This window comes from Arvicanthis niloticus, chromosome X, assembly GCF_011762505.2.
Source record: "Arvicanthis niloticus isolate mArvNil1 chromosome X, mArvNil1.pat.X, whole genome shotgun sequence".
Lineage (NCBI taxonomy): Eukaryota > Metazoa > Chordata > Mammalia > Rodentia > Muridae > Arvicanthis > Arvicanthis niloticus.
In genome coordinates, this window is record NC_047679.1 from 92,140,633 (window position 1) to 92,165,845 (window position 25,213).

Below are 25,213 nucleotides of genomic sequence, written 5' to 3' on the forward strand. Positions count from 1 at the left end.
CAGATCAAGCAAAAGATTAAAAGTTTGGAAATATATATTCTTGTTTCCTTGTTGTTGTTGTTGTTGTACTAGGTTACTGTGACACAGCCGATGTTCTATACTATCATGAACCAAAAGAGAATAACAACTTAAGAGTAAGGTATACCAAAAATATCTAAAAGACATCCACAATAGTGTCTGGGTTTGGTGACTCTATATGGGATGGATCATTAGGTGGGGCAGTCTTTGAATGGCCTTTTCTTCAGTCCCTACTCTACCCTTTGTCTATGTATTTGATTCCATGAGTATTTTGTTCCCCTTGCTAAGAGGGACCAAAATACCCACACTTTGGTCTTCTTTTTTCTTGAGCTTTATGTGGTCTGTGAATTGCATCTTGCATATTCTGAGAATTTGGACTAATATTCACTTACTAGTGACTACATACCATGTGTGTCCTTTTGTAAATGGGTTACCTCACTCAGGATGATATTTTCTAGTTCCATCCACTTGCCTAAGAATTTCATAAATTCATTGTTTTTAGTTGCTGAGTAATACTCCATTGTGTAAATGTACCACATTTTCTGTATCCATTCCTCTGTTGAAGGACATCTAGGTTCTTTCCAGCTTCTGGCTATTATAAATAAGGCTGCTATGAGCATAGTGGAGCATGTGTCCTTGTTATATGTTGGACCATCTTTTGGGTATAAGCCTAGGAGTGGTATAGCTGGGTCCTCAGTTAATGCTATGTCCCATTTTCTGAGGAACCACCAGACTGATTTCCACAGTGGTTGTACCTGCTTGCAGTCCCACCAACAATGGAGGAGTGTTCCTCTTTTTCCACATCCTCGCCAGCATCTGCTGTTACCTGTGTTTTCGATCTTAGCCATTCTGACTGGTGTGAGGTGGAATCTCAGTGTTGTTTTCATTTGCATTTCCCTGATGACTAGGGGTGTTGAACACTTCTTTAGGTGCTTCTCAACCATTTGAGTTTCCTCAGTTGAAAATTCTTTGTTCAGCTCTGTACCCCATTTTAATAGGGTTATTTGATAGTCTAGAGTCTAATTTCTTCAGTTATTTGTATACCTTGGATATTAGCCCTCTATCAAATGTAGGATTGGTAAAGATCTTTTTCCAATCCGCTGGTTGTCGCTTGTCCTATTGACGGTGTCCTTTGCTTTACAGAAGCTTTGCAGTTTTATGAGGTCCCATTTGTCAATTCTTGATCTTAGAGCATAAGCCATTGGTGTTCTGTTCAGGAACGTTTCCCCTGTGCCCATGTGTTCAAGGCTTTTTCCCATTTTCTCTTCTATTAGTTTCAGTGTAGCTGGTTTTATGTGGAGGTCCTTGATCCACATAGACTTGAGCTTTGTACAAGGAAATAAGAATGGGTAGATTTACATTCTTCTACCTGCTGACCTCCAGTTGAACCAGCACCATTTGAACCACCCCCACTGGATGGTTTTAGCTCCTTAGTCAAAGATCAAAGTGACCATAGTTTTGTGGGTTCATTTCTGGATCTTCAATTCTATTCCATTGATCTACCTGCCTGTCTCTCTACCAATACCATGAAGTTTTTATTACTATTGCTCTGTAGTACAGCTTGAGGTCAAGTATGGTTATTACCCCAGAAGTTCTTTTATTGTTGAGAATAGTTTTTGCTATTCTGGGTTTTTTGTTATTTCAACTTAATTTGAGAATTGCTCTTTCTAAGTGTATGAAGAATTGATTTGAAATTTTGATGGGGTTTGCATTGAATCTGTAGATTGCTCTTGGAAAGATGGCCATTTTTTACTATATTAATCCTGCCAATACATGATCATGGGAGATCATTCCATCTTCTGAGATCTTCTTCAATTTCTTTCTTCAGAGACATGAAGGTCCTGTCATACAGAGCTTCCACTTTCTTGGTTAGAGTCACACCATTGTATTTTATATTATTTCTGACTATTGTGAAGGGTGTATTTTCCCTAATTTCTTTCTCAGCCTGTTTATCCATTGAGTAGAGGAAAGCTACTGATTTGTTTGAGTTAATTTTATACTCAGCCTCTTTACTGAGTTGTTTATCAGGTTTAGGAGTTCTCTGGTTGAATTTTTGGGGTCACTTAAGTATAGTATAATATCATCTGCAATGCTCACAGCCAACCATTGGACTGAGCACAGGGTCCCCAATGAGGTCCTCAATGGAGGAGTTAGAGGAAAGAACTGAAGGAGTTGAAAGGGTTTGCAACCCCATAGGAAGAACAACAATATCAACCAACCTTACACCCCAGAGCTCCCAGGGACTAAACTACCAACCAAGGAGTACACATGGAGTACATATGGCTCTAGCTGCATATGTAACAGAGGATGGCCTTGTTGGGCATCAATGGGAAGAGAGGCCCTTGGTCCTGTGAAGGCTTGATTCCCCAATGTGTGGGAATTCCAGTGTGGGAAGGTGCGGGAGTGGATGGGTATGTGGGGGAACATCCTCTTAGAAGCAGGGGAGGGGATGGGATAAGGGATTTTGGGGGAACTGGGAAAGGGGATAACATTTGAAATGCAAATAAAGAAAATACCCAATAAAACAAAGTAAAACTAAGGCATAAAGACTAAAAATGATCACAAAAAGTGTCTAAGAAATAGCAACCAATGAATAATGGCCTATGGTTGAGCCAGAATCACTAAGGAAGGCTTCCAAAACAAACTACAGGGAAAGAAATTGCTAAATGGAGGGAAAAAAGAGAGATGCCAATGTTCTGGGATATATAAGGTGCTGTTCATGATGCCCTGATTTCTTATTCTATTGAGCAATGAGCTGTGTACCACTTTTAATAAGTTTTATGCTGTAAAACACGTAATATGGTCTATTATTTATGTTAGACTCCCTGCTAAGTGTAATAATTTGGGTATTACTTTGGTAGTCTATCATTATGTAAGAACTCAAATAAGAGTTACCAGTTAGTCATAATTACACAATTACTGTTGAAATTCTCCATGCTTTAAAATATCTCATTGTAACTTTAATGAAAGGGACCTTTAATAGATTGAATGGAGACCCAAAGAAGCTGAAAAAGAAGTAAGGCCCAAAAATAAAGCTTGAATTTTACTTAGAAACGGAAATAGAATAGTAATAAGGGACAGATGGAGGGAGGGAACTGGGTGTGAGAGATGATTGGGAGGAGAATGGAGGGGGTATTCAAGATTAGGTGGATAGGAGAGATTGCCAGATGACTGTGAGAATGAATAGAAACCTGCAACTGACAAGCGGGGGGGGGGGGGGCATCTCCAGGAAGAGACAGTGACCTGGGATAAGAGACTCACACAAGAATCAACAGGGTTTTACCTTAGCTATGACTCACAGCATTAGGGATATGGAACCTTAAGAGGTCACCTCCTGTAGACAGGCAGGAACCCCAGTGAAGTGATAGAGACACCAACTCACCCACAAAACTTTCAACCAAAATATATCCTGTCTTCCAGAAATGCAGGGATGGAGATGGAGCAGAGGCTGAGGCAATGGCCAACCAATAACCAGCTGAACATGAGATACATTCCACCAGCAAGCACCAATCCCTGACACTATTAATGATACTCTGTTATGTTCTCAGACAGCAGTCAACCATGGCTGTCCTATGAGAAGCTCTGCCTAGCAGTTAATGCAGCTAGATGCAGATACCCAGAACCAAACAGTTGTTGGAGCTTGGAGACTCTTATAGAGGAATAGGAGGATTACAGCCTCTAAGGACATAGGAGTTCCACAGAAAGACCAACAGAGTCAACTAACCTGGACCCTTTAAGCTGTCAGAAAGTCCAAATATCATACATTGGCTGGATGGACCTAGGCCTCCTAGCATATACATAATAAATGTGCAGTTTGGTCTTTATGTGGGTCCCAAACAACTGGAGCAAGGGTGTTGCCTATCTGCGAAATATGTTTTTCTATCTGTGCTTCCTTGTCTGGCCTCAGTGGAAGAGGATACAATTAGCCCTGCAGAGACTTAATGTGCCAGGATGAAGGGATACCTAGGGGGCCCTCTGAGAGGATAAGGGTTGGTGGGAAGAAGTACGTGAGGAGGATAGTGAGTGTTATGTAAAATAAATAAATAAGTAAATAAATAAGAAAAAATTAAATAAATGCCAGATTATATAGTACTCTAAGTAACCTGCTCATAATTTATTGGCATTAGAATATTTTTAAAAGACAATCCATCACTGTCAATCAGAAGACAAGGTTAGATAGAGATTCCATGTTTCATACACACCACAAATATAAAAAATATGAATTTTAAGCAGCTAAAGGCTAGTCATACTTACTAGAACTTGATTAGGTAAATTTATTTCTCTTTGCCGCAAACTTTTCCCTACTATTTTCTCCTCAAAATAAAGTTACATTTTGACCCCTTTCAATAATTCAAGTAAAATTCTTAACTTTTTTGAGAATAGATTTTTATTTTAAAATGTAACTTATTTTTATTTTATTTTTATTTTAAAATACAATAAGACAAATCAAAAGCTAACACATGAGAATAGGAGAGGAATCATTTTTTCAGAAAAGAAATGAATGACAGGTAGGTCATTTTGCAAGGACCAAAACACAACAAAACACAAGGTCAAGAATTCAAGTGCAGAATTCAGAGCTTCCTGAAAAGCATCCTTGCTCTCAATCTGCTTCACCACTTTAGTTCTTATGAGTCTGATAAGTACGTTTGGAAATTATGGCAAATGCATCCCTGCTGTTTGCTGTGCTAGGATCACATGAGTTCCTGGCTTTGTCAAGTGACATCTAACATAGAACACATGTTAGAACTTTATGTGACTCTAGGGAAAACCATTCTGAACTAAAAGAAGTTTATTCCAAACAGGTAATTCTAAACGGTCTTTATTTGTAGGATTGCTATATGCCAAACATGGTTCCTATTACTTGAAAAGTATTACTACAATTAACCTTCACAGAAGTTCTATGAAATAGTTTCCAATTTTATTATTCCTGTTTAACAGATCAGAAAGATGAGTGCTCAATTGCAAAATGTTTAAGCAGTAAAAATTAACTCGATATTAGGATATCTAGATACAACCCTCCCCCCACTTTACAACTGTAGTATTCTGCCTTTTCACTGACCAGGACTCAGAAAATTACATGCAACTCTCTCTTTTTTTTAATTTTCAAATTTGGATTTCACTAATAGGGTAATGGTTTGTTGGGAACCTACTAACCACTGGCTCCTCAAGTGTATTTGTTAGAAAACCATGGGCATAAACATTAATGAATGCCCAAGTCATTTAGATTTTATATTATTCAGACTGCAAATATAAGGGCAGTGAGATTTGTCAGCTTGAAATTGCTTTTTGAATGATGTCAATGAATTTTGCATCATTTGAGAGGATTAGGGGATAATATGGATTTTTCCAAATACTTGGAGATACCAAGAAACTGTGAGGGCACTTGAAGGCTTACACAGTGTATTTAAGAGTTTTAAGTGTGGTTATGAGGGATTTTTTTCTTTTTTTTTAATTCTTTGACTTCACTTTGGAAAGTAACTTTTATCCTGAAGTGCTGGCTACATCTAGGCTCAAAAGCAGGGGTTATCTTTGAATAGTGGCTCTTCAGTACTCATTCCTTTGCAATGTTCCTTAAGATGCCACAATGTGAACAAGGACAAAAGCATAAAAATCCGAAGGTTTTTCTATATTTATCCCCATTTCAGACTGAGTAGCTGTGTAGTAGCTATCTTTTAAGTTAATCTTTTTAAAAAATTATTTACTCCTGGTCTCCCCCACCAGAGACCTTCCCTCTATACCCTAGCCCCTTCTTCACTGAGAGGGTGGGCACCCACCCGCATGTAACCCTCCACCCTGGAGGATCAAGTCTCTGCCAGGGTAGGCATATCCTCTCTCATTTACTCCAGACAAGGCAGCCCTGTTGGGGAATTGATGCTACATTCAGGCTAGAGCTTTAGAGGTTTCTGTTCCAGGTGTTGGGAGATCCACATGAAGATTGAGCTGCATATCTACTATGTGTTGGTGGCTTCCTTCAAGTCTTTATGTGTTCTTTGGTTGGTGGGTCAGTCTCTGAGAGCTCCCAGAGCTCCAAGTTAGTTGACTCTGTTGGTCCTCTTGTGGGGTTCTCATCTCCTTCAGGGTCAATTCTTCCCCAACTCTTCCATGAGTCTCCAACCTTCATCCAATGTTTGACTGGGTATCTGCATCTGTTTTAGTCGGATGCTGAGTAGAGCCTCTCTGAGGACAGTTCTGCTAGGCTCATGTCTGCAAGCATAACAGAGTACCAATAATGTCAGTGACATGGGGTGGGTCTCAAGTTGGGCTGCTTATTAGTTGACCACACCTTTAGTCTGTGCTCTATTTTTGTCCCTGCATTTCTTTTAGACAGGTCAAATTTTGGGTCAAAAGTTTTGTGGGTAGGTTGGTGTTCTTATTTCTGCACTCAGGGTCTTGCCAGGCTACAGAAGGTTACCTCTTCAGGTTCCATGTCCCCACTTAAATATCTTGGCTAAGGTCACACACATTAACTGCTGGGAGCCTTTCCTTTCTCATATCTGTTAGAACCCCTAAAGCTTCCTCCCACATCTAAAGTACTGACAGTTGCAGATTTCCATTCATTCTCTTTGCCCTCTGGGTCTCTTTCCTGTTTCTTCCCATACTTGATCCTGCCCCCAATTCCCCTCACCCTCCCTTCTCCCACATACTTTCCTCCCTCCCTCTGCTAAGTGTGATTCAAGCATCCTTGCTTGGGCCTTTTTTCTTGTTTAACTTCTTTGGGTCAGTGGGGTTTATCATGGTTATTTTGTATTTTATAGCTAACATCCACTTATCATTGAGTATATATTATTTATATTCTTTTGAGTCTGGGTTACCTCACTCAGGATGATATTTTCAAGCTCCATCCATTTGCCTGCAAAATTTATGATGCCCGTATTTTTAATGGCTGAATAGTATTCCATTGTGTAAATGAACCACATTTTCTTTATCTATTTTTTATTTGAGGGACATCTGAGTTGCTTCCAGCTTCTAGCAATTATGTCTAAAACAACTATGAACATAGCCCCACTATGTATCCTTGTGGTATAGTGGGGCACCTTTTGGGTGTATGTCCAGTAGCTGTATAGCTGGGTCTTCAGGTAGAACTATTTCCAATTATCTGAGAAACCATCAGATTGATTTCCAGAGTGGTAGTACAAGTTTGCAATCCCACTAGAAATGGAGGAGTGTTCCCCTTTCTCCACATCCTTGTCAATATGTGCTGTCACTTGAGTTTTTTATCTTAGCTATTCTGATGGGTGTAAAATAGAATCTCAGGCTCATTTTGTTTTGGTTCCATAATGACTAAGCACTTTCAGCGTTTCTTGGCCATTCATTCTTCTGCTGACATTTCTTTTTTATTGGATATTTTATTTATTTACATTTCAGATGTTATCCCCTTTCTCCATTCCATCACCCAGAAGCCCCCTATCTGATCCCCCCTCTTCTGGCTTCTTCGAGGGTGTGCCCCCAACCACCCAACAACTCACACTTCCCTGCCCTCAAATTCTCTCACACTGCCTTCATATGACCAAGGACCTCCTCCCACCTACATATACAGCTGGAGCCATGGGTCCCTGCTATGTGCTCCCAGGCTGGTGGTTTAGTCCCTGGGAGCTCTGGTTGGTTGGTATTGTTGCTCTCCCCATGGGGTCACAAAACCTTTCTGCTCCTTCAGTCTTTTCTCTAACTTCTCCATTGGGAAACCCTTGATCAGTTAAATGGTTGGCTGTGAGCATCCACCTCTGAATATGAAAGACTCTGGCAGACCTCTCAGGAGACAGCTATAACAGGCTCTTGTCAGCATGCACTTCCTGGCATCCACAACAGTGTCTGCCTTTGGTGTCTGCACATGGGATAGATACCCAGGTGGGGCAGTCTCCAGAAGGCCTCTCCTTCAGTTTCTGTTCCACACTATGTCTCCATATTTGCTCCTGTGAGCATTTTGATACTCCTTCTAAGAAGGGCCAAAGCACCCACACTTTGATCTTCCTTCTTCATGAGCTTCATGTAGTCTGTGAGTTGTATCTTGGGTATTTCAAGCTTTTGGACATTTCTCTGTTTAACTCTGTACTCCATTTTTTGATTGGGTTATTTGTTTTGTTGGAGTCTAACTTCTTAATTTCTTTATATATTTTGGCTATTAGCCATCTGCTGCACTTAGGGTTAGTGAAGATTTTTTTTCCCCAAGCTCTAGGCTGCTGTTTTGTCCTGTTGACAGTGTCCTTTGCACTTTGGAAACTTTTCAGTTTTGTGGGGCCTCATTTATTAATTTTTAACCTTATGCCTCAGCTATTGATCACCTCTTCTGGATGTTGTCTCCTCTACAAATGACTTCAAAGGTATTTTGTTCTTTCACTTCTATTACATTTAGTGTATCTGGTTTTATGTTGAGGTTTTTGAACCAGTTAGAGTTTTGTGCAGAGTGATTAATATGGATCGTTTTGCAGTCTTCTATGTGTAGACACCTAGTTAGACTAGCACCATTTGTTCAAGATGCTTTCTTTTTTTCATTGTATGGATTTGGCTTCATTATCAAAAGTCACATGTGGGTTTATTTCTGAGTCTTCAGTTCAATTCCATTGGTCAATCTGTTTCTGTACCAATACCATACAGTTATTATCTTATATCTTAATATATCTTGATGAAATAAAATGAGTGAAAATTTAAGGGGAAATGGCTAGCATTTTATGAGCTTTTAAATCAGGAAATTTATAGTTCATTCAATTTGTTATTTATATGGTAATTTTATATTAGATATATTTTGCACCCAGCATACTGCTTTAATTATGGTATCATGGTTATTGAGAAGAATAAGAGTATATGCAGTTGTGTTGAAGAATGTTTGTATTTATTATGTTTTAATATGGTGTTGTTTGATATATGAATGGTTCAATTGAAAATAAAAGTATCTGGGACTGGAGAGGTAGCTCAGAGGTTAAGAGCACTGATTGCTTTTCCAGAGGTCCTGAGTTCAATTCTCAGCAACCACACGGTGGCTCACAACAATTTGTAATGGGATCCGATGCCCTCTTCTGGTGTGTCTGAAGACAGCTACAGTGTACTCACATATAAGAAAGAAAGAAAGAAAGAAAGAAAGAAAGAAAGAAAGAAAGAAAGAAAGAAAGAAAGAAAGAAAAGTATCAGTTGCAGGATTAAGATATATGGTGGTAGGTGATGTGAAATGCCTCAACCTCAGCATGTGTATGTGTGAAAATTCTTGATGAGTTTTTAAGGGAGGAAGAAAAGCAACATTGCCAAAATTAAACCTGCAGAATACAAATGAAAAGTTTGCTCAGACTACCAAGGGAAGCATTTGAGAGCGAAACACATTAAAAAGTACAAGCTATTTTTAGAAGGTGGCCATTTTGGATAAGAATTTTTTGTTTTTCCTTAGTAAACAAAATGATTGCTAAACATTAAAGAAATTAAAAGAAGGCACCACTAAGGTTAAAAATAGAAAAACACTTGGACTTAGCTAAAATAATGCATCCTAATTACTTATTAGGAAGTTAACACTAAATTATTAATAGGCAAGTGGCTGACTTGAGCTTTCAAATACACTAGTTCATTTGTACCAAGCAGTTAAGCAAGCTCCTAAACTTGCATTTAGCAGACATGATTCCTTATAGTCTGACCCTGGCTTAATGCCTTTTGTGAGTCAAATCATCTTACTTTGCATTGTTCAAACCTCAGGAAATCTGAAATCATTCACATGTGATATCTTATTTAGTTAAGATCATGCTAAGCATATGTCTTAAAGGCATTGGTGTTATTGACCTAGCATAGAAAACTTTCACATTTGGAAATTTACTAATTTAGAGGCATGCCATGTTATATAGCAGACTATTTCCAAACCTAAAAATAAAACCACACCTTTTGTAACATCATACAATTCATTGATTGTTGGGAATTTCATATCATGCACCCTACTCACACTCATTTCCTAGTACTCAGGTATGACCTTATCTTTGTGACCTATACCCCCACCTCAAATAAAATAAAATAAAATAAAATAAAATAAAAGTTCAATTTCTGTTATTTGTATGTGAAGTAGAGCATGATCAAACAATGGCTCAGACTTTAAAAGCTAGGCTCACAACCCAAACCAAACCTTTTAAAGCCTCATATAATTACCTTTTCTATGGTTAAATGAAACCCAGATTGCACACCACCAAACAATTTAGAATGCAAATTAAATTACATTTCTGAAAAAAAAAGAGTTGAAATATAAGAGCTGATTCTTCTTAATGACATGATAATGAATTTGGAAGGAAGGATACTACATATAAAAGTCTTGTTCTACTTTATACAATTTCTTATCTGCTTCCCAAAGGGAATTCTAACTGAGGTAGAAAGTTCTCCTGGAATGCTTTCAATCCCACCCTCTGCATTAATGATAGGTTTCCAATCTAAAAAAAATGAATTATTAATTCTAAATTAAAGGTCTATGATTCCTTCCTATCTATTGTAAAGCAAAGACTTTTTTCAATGTAGATTTTAGATAAAATTTGAAATTGTGTATTATTTGTAATAAGTTTCAATCATTTTTAAACATTTTGTTGTAGTGCTTAAAGATATCCCATTTTGTCTCCACATGGAAACTGAAAGACAAGGTAATTCCAGAAAATGGGAAGAGGGAGCTTTGTGGCTTTGGGTATACTGTAAGATGGAAACATTGGAGTACTGATGTCTAAATTAAGTGTTAACCTTCACAAACTTTGTTAAAAACTTCTGTTACTATTTTTCTCTTTTAAAATTAAATTATAATGATTTTAATATAGATGTCATAAGCTTATAATACAAAGTCCAAAAGAAATGAAAACAATAGGAAATTAAAAATAAAGAAACTTTCTTTTCTGTTCCCTAGCATGAATTTAGTTCTATTTTTTAGAGGTTGGTATAAGTCTCATTTGTTTCTTTTGGAAAATTGATGCACATATGAGAATATAAACATGAAATCCCATAAAATAATTGGGTATTTGAAACACTAGTATATGTTACCCTCTCATAAATATCACTTTTCACTATGAAATACATCTTAGAAGTAAATTCATACAAAATGTTTCCATGTTTTTGTTTGTTTCAGCTACATAGTGTTCCACACTAGTCAGTTCCCCCCACATGGGATGTAGGCTGTAGAAAAGGATCTATTTGCTTTCTTCTATATGCTGACACCCAGTTAGACCAGCATCATTTGTTTCCATTATGTAATTCTGGCTTCTTTGTGAAAAAAAAAAAAAAAGAATCAGTTATCCATGGGTATTGTGGACTTACAACTCTGTTCTTGATTTGATTTTTTTTTCAACCTATTAGTTTTTATGCCGATGCTGTGCAGCATTTATTATTAATCCTCTGTAGTATAGTTTGAGATCAGGGATGGTGATACCTCTAGAAGTTCTTTTACTACACAGGATTGCTTTAATTATCCTGGATTTTTTGTTTTACCATATGAAATTTAGTATTGTCCATTCAAGGTCTGCAAAAAATTGTGTTGGAACTTTGAGGAGGCTCTCATTGAATTTGTTGATTGCTTTACGATGGCCATTTTCACTATCTTAATCCAACCGATCCATGAGCATGGGAGATCTTTCATCTCACTCATTTTATTTCAACAATGAGCTTCTTAAAATTTATTTGTATTTTTTGTCTGAATAAATCTTACACACATTATTTTGTGTTTTTTTCAGTTTTTATCTTTTTATTATTACATATTAATTATATACAGTAACTATCATGTTTTATTGTGACATTTTCAAGCATGTATATCAATGTTTTTTAATCATGTTCACTTCCCATTTCCCTCTCTCACACAGTCCCAATTGCTTTTATTCTTTTTTCTTCCTAATTATTAGCCCTCTTTCTATGTTCAGTTATTGTATATATGCAACAATACATTTTATTACAGTTACTTAAAGAAGCTTGTGTACGCTTAAATTTTTAAATTTTTATTTATATTAAGGGGTTTTAAATGTATAACCTCTCTTTTAGCCTATTACCCACTAGAGGTAGTCAAAAAAAAAAAAAAGGTTACTAGGATACGGGGAAGTGGAGCTGTTTAGATATAGGGATTTTTTGGAGTAAATCTAATCTGTGTTGTCAGATATATACCAGCCGTCTAGTTTAGTAGAGTCAGGATAGCAAACATGAGTCAGCATTGGTGGCACTAACTAGCAGAAACAGTCAGGTGTCAGCCAGATCAGCAGGAGTCAGCAGGAGAAACAAAGACCAGCTGGGAGACCAGGAGAAATTCTCAGAGAAGACCAAAATGGGAGACCAAGGAAGTATTGCAAAGCTAGTTATTTAAGCCTGCCTTCATGTTTATTGAGTACTATTTATACTCTCTTTAAACACCATGTGCCTCTATGGGTCTTGCCTCACAAAATATCATGTGCATTTGTCTTAGCAAAACTTCACTGTGTCAGCTGACATTACTCTGCAGGGAGAAGCTGTCAGAACACCATCAGAAGTTTTTTGTGCATTTCTTTCAATGAAGTCATGACAAACATTGACCATTAAGGAATGGCAAGGCATATTAATACCATCTAGTATCTTCTACTGTTTGTTGGGTTCTTCTTAAAATCATGTTTCCTTTCATGTGTTTGCTTTAGCAAAACATCTTTGTGCTTGTGTCCACTTTAGGAAACCACTTCTCCACGTGTCTGCTTTAACAAAACACCAACCAATACAACTGACTTTCCAAAAAAACCATAACTTTTCACTTCAAGCCTGGATAAGGCTATTTATCAGTGGCTATACCACTTAAGAAAAGTTTTCTCTGTTCCCCAGCAACCATCTGTTTATAGATCCTCAAAGAATTCTGGGCCTTTGTGAGCTCATCTCCTTGGCAAACATTAACTGAAAATATAACCTCAAGAAGTCTCATGAATCCTTCCAACCTACATGAAGGAATCCTGATAGACTCAATCTTGACCATATCTTATATAAGTGATCAGAATTACTGAGAGACCAAGATCTTATACAGTGGCCATTATAAATTCAGAATATACCATTCCACAATATTCTATCTCTTTTGTCACTATGAACATTAGACAGTAGAGAGGAAGCTTCCAGTGTAGTTCCAGATAAAACAGTTAATTTATGCAAATCTGTAGTTTGACCATTTTTGTATTCCCTGTTTCCCTTTCTCCTCCCCTGTACTCTCTTCCCACTATTTTTCTTTCTTCTAATAGGGTCCTTTCTGTTTTTATGCCACATGAGAACATTTTACATATTAATAGATATAAAAGATCAAGAAATGACAGAAATAAGGGATATTTATTCTGAATGTGGCTTATTATGTGATTAACTTGAAGATCTTTATTTTCATGCATTTCCATGAAAAGAATGTAATTTCATTCTGTTTTATGGATGAATAAAACTCCACTAAAGACATTCTCAGATAAAGTAAAATTAAAAGAATTTGTCATCAGATTTTTATCTCCAGAGAATGTTTAAAGCAAACTATTCAAACAAAATGCAGAATTCTGAGATCTTTGGGTAAAAAAGCACAGCCACCAAGATACCTCAGTAAATAAAGCCACTTTTGCCACCAAGCTTGATAACTTAAGTCTAATCTCTGGAGCCCACATTGTTAAAAGAGAAAACCAACACACACAAGGTGTTCTCCGAACTCCACACACATGCCATGGCATACGCACACACATATGCACACACACAAAGGCACATACACATGTGTGCGCGCACACACACACACAGGCACACAAGCATGCATACATGCACCGAAGAACAGCAGAATGTGCAGAAATAAAATGATTTAAACTGTGTGGGTTGACTTTCTTCTTTTTCCTTTTCCCCCTTCATTTGCTTGTGACAGGACCTCACTATGTATAGCAGTTTACATTCAAACTTGCTCTATAGAGACAGCTGACTTCAAACTTAAGCTCCTCTGGCTCAACTCTCTTGAGTATTGGGATTACATGTATATACCAACATACCTGTTTTTACAAGTTTCTTTAACAGATGTCACTAAAGAATAAGCTATATCACCATCTGATGTGGCAGCCAACATATGTAGGGAAATGCTCAAGAAAATAATATCTTAAATTTAGGATAAGTTTATTTTAAAAATTCACTGAACATAGTTAGAGAAGGAAGAATATTGGTCTCAACAGGGACTGCCTGGTCCATTACACTGTAGTCTGTCCTAGGTAAAGATGAAGAAGTCGCACTTTAATGCATATATACATCATGGTTATTGATCCAATTTACATTTTCTCTTAGAGTAATCTTTTATGGCATATATAAATGATGAAATAAACAATTATAGTGTGATAGACAATAAAGTAAACAAATGGAAGACTAGTTTTGTTGCTTCACAAAAAGTGGTAAAATATCAGCAATAGTATCCAGTGAGAAGTTCAATATAGAACACATAATATGTCCAGGTAACTCATAGTAAACCAGCAAGACAAAAAGAAAAGGATGAAAATAGAGGGAACAATCCCAAGATAATACAGTGGCAAACTTTAACCCTAACATCTCAATAATACTCCAAAGGTCATGATCTACTTTTCTCAATTAAAGAGAAAATAAAATAGGACTCAATTATACAAAACTGGACCTAAGTTCACAAATAATGACATGTGCAGGTTAAAAGTTGAGGCCTAAAGCCAAGACCAGGAGTAGTACATGTCTATTAGCCCAGCTACTAGAATAGTTAATACAGGATGGTGGCCCGTTCAAGGCCTGACTTAGATAGGAAGTCCAAGGTTAGTCTGTGCAATTTAGGAAGTCCATGAAAAAAAGGAAAATAGGGAAGATTAAATAGATATACAGCCAGCCTTGGTTACATGCTAAATTCACAATATATTGGGACTATATGATACGCTATTGAAAAAAATCCTTACTAATTGAACAAATTAACAGTACACATATCAGATTTAGATGTGAATCAAAGACTCAGGCTGAGTTAAAACACTTAGTATTGAATTTCTCATGAATCTTTCTTCTCAGTTCTTAAGTTATCCCTCACTCTCTCTCATTTTCTCTATTAGAGTTTCATCACTTGAATATTCTGGCCAAATTACATATTATACTAGGCACAATGATTATTGCCACACATTTAGGTTACTTATTATATTTCCATTGCCCCTAAATATTTATCTATATTTTTTCATGTAAAAATAAGTCTCAGGTAATTTTTTTGTGTGTAGTTTTATAGAATTTATAGGTCCTATTTTCAGGAAGAGTCATTAATTAATTTATCTTTTCTTAATTCCGGGAGCAGCCCAAAATAAGGAAGTAAATATTGATGCCAGGGAGACACAACTCATTAACATGGTACAATTAAAGTAATAAAATGTAAGAAAGAATAAAATGTTATGCATAAAGCAGTCTGACCAGAGGATATATCATTTAGCAAAGCTCAAAATATATAAAACAATGAATAAAAGTTCAATTGAGAAATCTCTATTGTATACTGAAAAAGTATAAAGAAATAAAATATTAAAACTACATGATTTAAAAGGTTGAATTTTCTAGGACATTATATATTTGATCCTTATTTATCTCATGGATGTAACTCTGTCTATGATGAATAGATTAATATTCACTTTAATTTTTACAAGATCATATAGTCTATATCCTTGGTACATTGTTACTAAGTATTTAAAATTAATTACATTTTATGAAAAACCATCTTACTTTGAAAGCATATTAAACTTAGACGAGTACAATATGAAGTTTTTCTAGCTAGAGTGATGTATGATGTAGATTTATGGAACACAAAAAGCCCACTTTTCTGTTTTAATCAATGATGTGGAAACATTAAGAATGAAGAGTACATTTGTAACTTAGACAGCTAAGCCTCGTGAGAACATTAATGAAAATAGTGTTTGGCATTTCACCCCTGTAAATAAAGCAGCTGAATAGCACCACTTCAGTGATCAATATTGTCTAATTCAAAGCCAGAAGCCTTTGTAATTGTAAAGAATAAGGGAAAATAAATCAATCAAGAAAATGTTTTAGCCTTCTTGTTAGATATCTTAACTTTCAAATGCCATTTGTTCTCCTATTTTTCAGTGGCACCTATAACAGAGAAACACATTTTCAGAACAGCAGTGTGCTTATAATTCAATAGAGATCTTGAAACTGCTAGGAGTCTCTGTCAAGGCTGAAAATACTTTTATGCAAATGGTTGTCTAAAGTACTATTGCCATGTTGACACGTAATGTGTAACTTTTCATGGTACAATAATGGTTTGCTTCCTCTTATAACTTAAAAAAGATTTATAATAATCTCTTCAATGCAGCCTTTTTCATTAATGAGTATTCTGATGTGTTTTGAGGAGAAATATGGTTTGAAATTTCATTATACTCAGATACACTCTCCTGCTTGAGTTAGTTACATTTTTCCAATTGTAAGGTAATGAAAGCTGTTAAACCATCTCATAGAACTACAGGGTTTTTTTTTTTCTCATAATCAAAAATGCACAGCTTTATAACTAGAAAATATGAGGAGTTGTTATTTTGAAATACATGTTGGAATCTTTTTGGGTAAATTTGGTGCATAATTTTGTATAGAAAAAAACAATAATATAATGTTCTATTATAACACATTATATTATAGCCCTTCATAACTTTAACAGTGATCCAAGTTCATCATCACAATAAGAGAAAACCTTCATATAGTAAAGCCAAAAATATGTCCTACAAACACTGACACCTATGCATGGGACTGCCAGACATTAACAATATTACACACATACACACAGAATTAAAATTTGTTCTTTCAAAAACATATGTGCGTATAGACAGAAAATTCCAGATAAAAATATTTGTTTTAGTGGTCACTAATTTTTTTTCAGATAACCTATCTAGATTAATGATGATTACTGTATTGTAATGAAGATGAAAAAAAATCTCAGGAGTTCCAAAGTTTATATAATTAGTAATTTTAATGATTGCTTTTCTTTGCTTTTGCATAGTTTCATTATAACACATGCACGTATTTATTTTCTGAGAGTATCTTTGATCTTTTTGAATTATGAGGTTATATATATGCATTCATATAGACAGTCACATAGATATAGATAGAAAAACTCATAAGAAATCATATAACTATTTACCTAAAATTACATATTATATACATCAGTATGTATATGTACACACACACACACGCACGCATAATTTAAGTGAAATTTTCTCATCTGGACCTGCATTGTTTCTCCCAAAAAAGAACCATGGATTATCTTTCAAAACCCTACCACTAGGCATGAGGAATTCCCCTTTTAGCTGTTAATCAGAGGAGTCCAAAAGACTCAAAAAGCAATACAGACTACTGCTACTGTACTTATTTCTCTTCTAGATGTTGAAAACAATTCCCTATCTCTGAAGGCACAAGGATTTATACACAGGATACTGACTATCTGAGCTAGCTATGACCCCAAAACCTCCCTGAACACTAGTTTTCATAGTACCAAAAGGTAGCATGAAAGTTTCCTAGGTACACATGGAACCAATAGTCTTACCCAGCTCTTATACTTTTGAAGTACAAACCGCAATTGCCATGGCATGATATCCCTAAGTATACAGTAGTGGCGTGTATATCTTGGCACTAACCAATTGAACTTAAGGTTCTTGCAACATGGAGGAAATCATGGCAGATACTGGAAACATAGCCACCTATCTAAGGATAGTAAAGTAATTGATTTTGGAGGAAAAGCTTCAACCACCATATTACTAAACCATTGTATTCTCTAAATAAATTCCAAGTATATATTGTTATAGCCACATACATATATAAATCATATTTATCACGAAAAAGCCACTTCTTTGCAATAGATAAAGAACAATTTTAAAATGCCCAACCCTTCAAAATTCAAATAACTAGTGACTATGTGGTATACAGTTCAACAGATATATCTATAATACAACTATTGCATCTAAGGCTCAGAAATTATTGCAGAATAAAGAGCAGAAGGATTTTAAGAGCCCAAGGGACAGAAAGTTTACATTGTCCTCTAGGTATATCAGAGAAGCAACACCAATGAAATCTCGTGAATATTGCTGAATACAGATGAACCACACCAATAGACACACTACTGAAGAGAAAAACTTTCTCTCAAATTGAGGGTTTTCTTTTATTATTATTATTATTATTATTATTATTATTATTATTATTATTATTATTATTTTATTTTGAATACATACATAATGAATATAAATATAATATTATATGTTTGAGTGTATTTATACAACTTAAGAGCTGACCCTTTTGTATTGGATAAATAATTAGAACGCTTACAACAGGGGAAGACTAATTCTCTTTCTCAGCTATCATTTATTGTGTGTAGCTCTTCATCTAGATGGGGCCCATTGGATTCCTCCTTCCAAATTAGCCTATCTATTGATATTAACATTAATTTGTATATTCATTTATTGAACACAAATTTCCTAAATACTTATCAGGCATTGAAGATACAGAAGTAAATAATATATTTTCCCTACCATAAGGAACTCTTTGTCATTCTTTTTCCCATTATTGTTTATGGTATATGGTCTTTGATATAATCAGAGAAATACTTTCAAAAGTGAATGTATAGTAATAGTATTAACAGAAGCTTCTTTTATAAGGCATAGAAAAGCATCATCTAATGAGAGTTGACATTTTTTACTTGAATGTGGTATAGTGGATATAAAATTTTACACAGGCAAAATGAGATATAATGGCCTTGGAGTCAAAAATTAGGTGGGTTGCATTATTGATGGAAAAAATGTAAAGGAACGGACGGCACCGTAAAACTTTGCCTTTACTTTTGCTTTTGCCCTTCATGCAAAAATGAGGGGTGGGAGGAATGATTCCCTAGGCTGTCAAGTTTAGGCTGAGGCTGCAGTATTCATTTGCTTAAATATAAGTCAAAGTGGCAGTTCCAGTTTCTCAGCCTTCAAGTAGGTTTTTATGTGATCGTGCAATAGTAATCCATTTCTTACACTCTGTGGAGAAGCAATGTAATGTGAAATCCCCTTCACAATTCATTTTTAAGGATGACATTGACCACTGAGGTATCTGCTCAAAAATTTGTTTGTGGGTAAACTGGAAAAGTTTCCATCTTCTTCAACAGTTTTCATGGCTGAAGTTTAATGTGGTGCTATATCACTCTAGATTGGCCCAATAACTTCATGTAAGCCTTCAGTGAAGTGAAGATTAGGAAATGCTGGAGAGAAATTTACTAAAGGATACTGATTTAAAATATAAATTTCTGTAAGAGTTCCTTTTGCAAATGGAAATGTATTACACCAGGGAAGAAAGATAATTGGCTTTTCATCAGGCACATATCCTATTATCACTATCACAATATGAGACATTACAGTATTACTAATTTGGCACTTTAAGTGATATTAGAGTTAAGCTAATAGAAAGCTTAACACAGTCCCAAAACATGTCAGATATCTAGGAGCATGTGTGAAAATTCTTTTGTCACCCACCATTAATTATTCAAAACAGTCTCAAAATCCTAATAAGTGATAGTCCTTGGATAATCTTGGCAGGATAGCAGAGAACTGTTTGGATTTGTTTGACATGTTTCTGTTTTATATAGCATTATTTTCAATTACATATGCTTAATCACATATATACACAAAAAAAGAAAAGCTAAAAAGTCGTATTTAGTATGTGCCTGCTTTCCTATGCATATGATAGATTTTAGTTGCTTAACCCCATTATCCTCCCTTTGCCTCTCCCTTTCCCACTAAATTTCTTCTTCCTAAGAAGTCAGTGGGCTACTGTCTGGTTTAATTGGAGTTATTTGAAAGAATATAAATGTGAGGTTGTTTACTGGAACATGGACAACTTTTTGGTGACCAAATAACAAGAGAAAATGATAACTCACTCCACTCAGGGTAAGTGATCCTTCATATGCCCTTTTCCCAACCATGATCATCTTAGAGTTTTTATTACTATGATAAAATACTATGACCAAAACAACCTTGGAGGAGAGGGTCTATTTCAGCTTGCAGGTTCACATTATAATTCATAATCCAGGGAAGACAGGGTAGGAACTCAAACAGGTCAGAAACTGTTTGCTTTCCCTACCTTAGTCTGCTCTCTTGTATATTCCCGGACCACCTGCCGAGGAGTGGTATCATCTACAATGATCTAGGCTTTCTCATATCAGTCACTAATAAAGAAAATACACTACAGACTTGCCTATAGGCAAAGCTTATGAGGGCGTTTTCTCAATTGAGAATCCTTTTTCCCAACTGACTCTAATTTATGTCAAGTTAACAAAAAATGAGCCAGGACTCAGGAAAAATGTTAACAGCATTATGTGGTACATGTTGCATATAGATAACCACAGTTATGAATGCAAGTACCATGTAATAATCAGAAGATAATTTTTATGTTACACCTTCCTATCCCAGTCTCTTGTATTCTTTGTGGTGCACCATCATATTCTCAGTCTCTTATATTCTTCCATGTTTTCTATATCTTGGTGGGGATAATAGAGATTTACTGTTTAGAACCAAGCACTTCATCGCTTAGTTTTGGAACTTTGAGGAGTTTTAAAAAACAGAAAAGATTTTTTTGAAAGGAAATCTCATAGAATCAAAATATTATTAAATTACTCTTTTGTGGTAGTCTCTGCTTCCCAACTAGTCATTCCATTTATGTTTATTGTGGTCATTGATACTACTGATGCAAGTCTACCATCTTGTGACCTGTTTTCTGTTCTACCAGACATTCTGGGTTACTTTCTTCTTTCTCCTGCTTTTATTTATGTATTGCATTTAGAGTTTTTGGTTCTTCTTTACTATTCACTTAGGATCATGATTCAGATAATGTTTTCATACATATTATTAAATTTTACTATATTTCAAAAGCCCTACAATTCAATTTTCAAAGCTCAGAATGGAAAGGTGTTTAGTATGTTTTATATATTCATAAAGTATTATGAAGCTACAATCTTCTTTCAGAGTATTATCATTACTGTAGAAAGTCATACAATTTATATAAGTCACCCATAGTTTTCCCAATAATTCTGTTTCTATGTTGTGATAGACATTTATTATAAATAGACCATGTAATATGGTGTGTTGTGACAGCCTAAACTTGCCAGCCATATCATTAAGTTCATCTACGTGATGGTATTTACTAGTACTTTCTTTAAATGGCTAAAAACTTTGTTAGATGGGTATAGCCTTTATCATCTAAAAAAAAAAAAGGAGTTGTCTATACTTTTAAAATGTATTTTGAACAATGTTATTATTTCTTGCATTAATTAATCCTTTATTTACAGTACAAAATTTAAAGAGGATAATGGTTCTGATCCGTAATACTCAAGCGAGAATATCACCCAAAACAACAGAAGATGTGTTCAGTCTTGGTCTAGATTTCATTTCTCCATACTGTGAGATTACCACTGGCATTTTGGGCTTACTATTTTAACCCATGGGAATATTCTCGATCTTTCGAATCAGTAGAAGTCTATCAATGGCTATATATGTTCCCTCTCCAGCCAATCATTCTTAGGATATGTGATGAAGAACTGGCACCTATCTGTCCTGGGACCACTGTTGTTTACCATGGAAAGCATGTGTGGAACTGTGTGTCTAAGTTTACATTTTCAGCTGTAAATTGACCCTGATAAAATATAGGCAACTCCAGAACCATCACCATTACCAAAATATCCACTCTGGATCACAAAATCCTTTATGATCCTATGGAAGGAACTTCCTTTGTATCCTATAGAAATACCATCCTTTCTGAACTCTCCAGTTCATAATTACCTAAAGTTTTCTTCCACCTTAGGAACCACATCTGCAAACAGCTCAATCTTCATGCCACCAACTTCCTGGCTGCCAATGCTGACATCAGAGAGGAACACAGGCTTGACTGGACTATAATTTGCCACCACTATTGCTTTGCTTTAAACAATACAGTTATTAACATATCCCAAGAGGTTTTGTTTGGTCATTAACTGTCATTTATCTTATATGTGTACCTAAGAATTACATCTCACTTTCCTATACTTAATTTTTCTTTAAATCAAAGTAAAATTAATCATTTCAATAATGTTAAAGCATTTATAATAAAGAAAAGCTCACCCATATTGTAGAAAAACAAACAAACAAAAATACAAATTTCCAAATGTTCCCATGAACACAAAAAGAAATCTTGTACCCATTATGAGGTTGCTTTTTATTTTCTACCTATACTTCTTAGAAACAACTGATCTGATTTCTGTTTCTGTGGACTCGCTTGCTTTGGGCACCTATGAATATAAATAATACAAAGTATCACTTTATGCCTTGCTTATTCTATTTTGCATGACATTCTCTGGGTTCATCTATATTTCTATGTTAAAACTGAGTCAGTACTTCTCTATTTATTTAAACTAGTTTAAACTATTTTGTTTTTTGAACTATTTTATTTTTAATTAAAAATAATTATATCATTTTTCTCCCTTCCTCTCCACTTCCAACATTTTCCATGACTACTCTAGCACCTTTTAAATTTCAAGGTTTCTTTAATTATTACTATTCCATTTACACATATAAAGGCATAAAGTGGTTCCTGAGTCACTTTCATGTTGCCTGTATGTATATAATTTCAGGGAAGACCCCACTGGTATTCAGTTCGATAAGCAACTATGGAGCTTCTCTCTGGTGGAAGATTATTCCCCTCTGCTCTCAGCATTCTCCAGTTACCTATGTCTTGTCTAGATCCAGATCACTGCATGGAAGCATGCCTACTGGCACTGCGCTTGTTTGGGTTTTGTTTAGGCAGCAATGTTGAAGGTGAAGTTTCTCTGTCATTTCTAGAAAACAAGATATCACAGCAGATTTTGTGGATCTCTTGGTCTCACAATCGTTCAGTACCTCTTCCTTCATCTTCTCTGAGACATAGGTGCAGAAACAAAGAAAAGTTGATTTGATGAGGTGTGGGAGCTACAATTCTTTGTGGATATTAGCATAAGTTTTAGTAGACAGTTATTATGTTTTTCTAATAAAGAAGAAGCAGTGGGTTCTCTTCAAAGACCCATGCCATCACTATTCCTGGCTACTTCACTAGTTTTGTAGTACCAAGCATGATTTGCCTTTTATTGAATGAGATTTAAGTTCAATTTAATAGCTCTTAGTTCTTGCCAAGATACTTATGCCAGTATTATGCCTGTAAAAAGAAATCTTGCTGTGTTGACAATTGTTGTGGTTCATAGTCGTTATAGTTGGCTAGGACTATTGATTGCTTTCCCCAATTTGAAGCTTACATAACAATTTGTGATACAATGAAAGCTGGTCTTCAGGGCAGAAGGCTTTGTGTTCATATCCAGGTCAAATCCTCTAAGTCCTATGGTCAAAGTGTATGCTGCCTTCAACAATGGGGACTTGTCTTCACCTTCTAGGAAGTACTCAAGGACAATAGCAATGGTTCACATTGTTTAGTCAGATGCTTGAATTGCTTTTACCAACAAGGGAAGGTTCTCATAGCTGGTACTGGGGGTTTTGTTATTCTATGGCATTTGGGAAAAACATTATCACTCCTTCTGATGGATGGTATTTCATTTTTTCATTTACATATTATGTCCTTATGCATGGTCTTCGAAGAAGCACTTATTTGAACTCTTTACCTACTGGTAACCAAGTTGTTTGGTTTTGTTGTGGTTGTTTACCTGCAGGTGTGATTTTTATATTTTTATCTTAGACTTTTATAAGATGAATGGCTTAGAAATATTGATGTATAGAAAATTTGAATTTTTACATATAACCCAGTTCATTTGTCTGTTGTCTATATTTGGTATCATAGCCAAAAAAAAATCTAACTTCCTTTCTAATACTGGCATGTATAGTACTTCATAGGGGTACTTTTACTGTTTCTCATTAGCTTTAATATATGATTTTTAGAAAGCATGAGAGTTTCTCTGTGTATCCTGTGCCAGCTGTGTTCTCAGGCTCTTGTTTAACAGCTTCCTGAGTGCTGGAATAATAGGCATGTGCTACTCTATCCAAGATAATGGTCTTCATTTTTAATCAACCTCAAAATACATTCTATTTTTCTTCATAATTTCTTCACTAGCTCAGTTTTTTAAAGTACATTTAAGCTGCCTCTAGGGCATCCTTGAAAAGACCAGGGGCCATGGCTGACTTGGCGTTAAGGTTGTTGAACCAGCCTGGCCCTTCTGCTGTCATTGCTGAGAGTGAGCCTGGCTATCCAGAGTCCCAACCCTAACTCCAGAAAACAGTAAAGATGACCAAGAGATCGGAGATGAGGTAAGAAATGTGGCAGAGGCCATAAAGGAGAAAAGTGGAGAGGAACTCAACCATAATTGGGCTTTGAGGGAGGGCAGACTCCATTTTACATCTGAATCCCAAAATATGGACTTAATGAAGGACATAGTTTCAGGCACCAGTATCAGCTGTTGAGTCTTGGGAGACTACAGTATCTCATTGATTTCAGTCGAGTTGATTTAACTGTACCTATTCACTTAACCCATCTTGTAAATGGGAGAAGTATGACAATCTAACCACTTGAAAGGGATTATGGAGTCCAGCTATTCAAAGACAGTGCTGATACTTTTCAAGTATAAGTTAATTTGAGGTGCAGTTGCCTTCAGAATTAGCCATTGCTTCGATTGGGAAAAAAATTGGCAGTGTCGTTACTACTGCCTTTTATGACCCAAGAAGTCTAGAAATTCTGTGCAAGCTCGTTCCATTCCTTCTGAGAGGACAATCCATTCTAAAAAGGATGTTCCCTCCTGAGGCGCTAGTGCCTCAGTTTACTGATGTGGAAAAACAGAGTACCTGCCGACCCTGCCAAATTTCCTGAAGCAAGATTTGATCTCGCCATTGAAGTAATGACCACTTTCTTTTCGATATCACAAAAGATGAACTAACTCTTCAGAACGTTCAGCACTTGGAAGGATCCAAGGCAGATTTTCTTTGATCTTATTCCTGGCTGGGTTGTCAATATGGTCAATAAGAAAATTCTAAAACATACACACCTACCGATGAGTATAGTCTCAAATATTAAGGCTCCTTAAATTCCCTTCCAGTAAATCAGATTAGTTGTAAGCCAGACAAGGGTTGGAACATGGGTACTTATGGGTCTTAAAGCCTCAGGGTTGATAAACAGCCTTCACTGTGATTAGATGTCTTGTTCCTTTTCCACCTGAAATTAAATCACAGGCAGCAAACAAGGTATGGAGGAAAAACAAGTACATTTAACATTTTTTTAGGTTTGTGAATTTTATATATTTCCT

The 25,213-nt window shown here is 35.8% G+C and overlaps 2 pseudogenes; one reads left to right on the top strand and one right to left on the bottom strand.

The window, feature by feature from the left end:
- Positions 1 to 21,293: 21,293 nt before the first annotated feature.
- On the bottom strand, positions 21,294 to 22,545 carry LOC117695078 (peptidyl-prolyl cis-trans isomerase H pseudogene; annotated as a pseudogene).
- A 61-nt stretch (positions 22,546 to 22,606) lies between these two features.
- Positions 22,607 to 24,713, top strand: LOC117693964 (large ribosomal subunit protein uL15m pseudogene; annotated as a pseudogene).
- Positions 24,714 to 25,213: the final 500 nt, after the last annotated feature.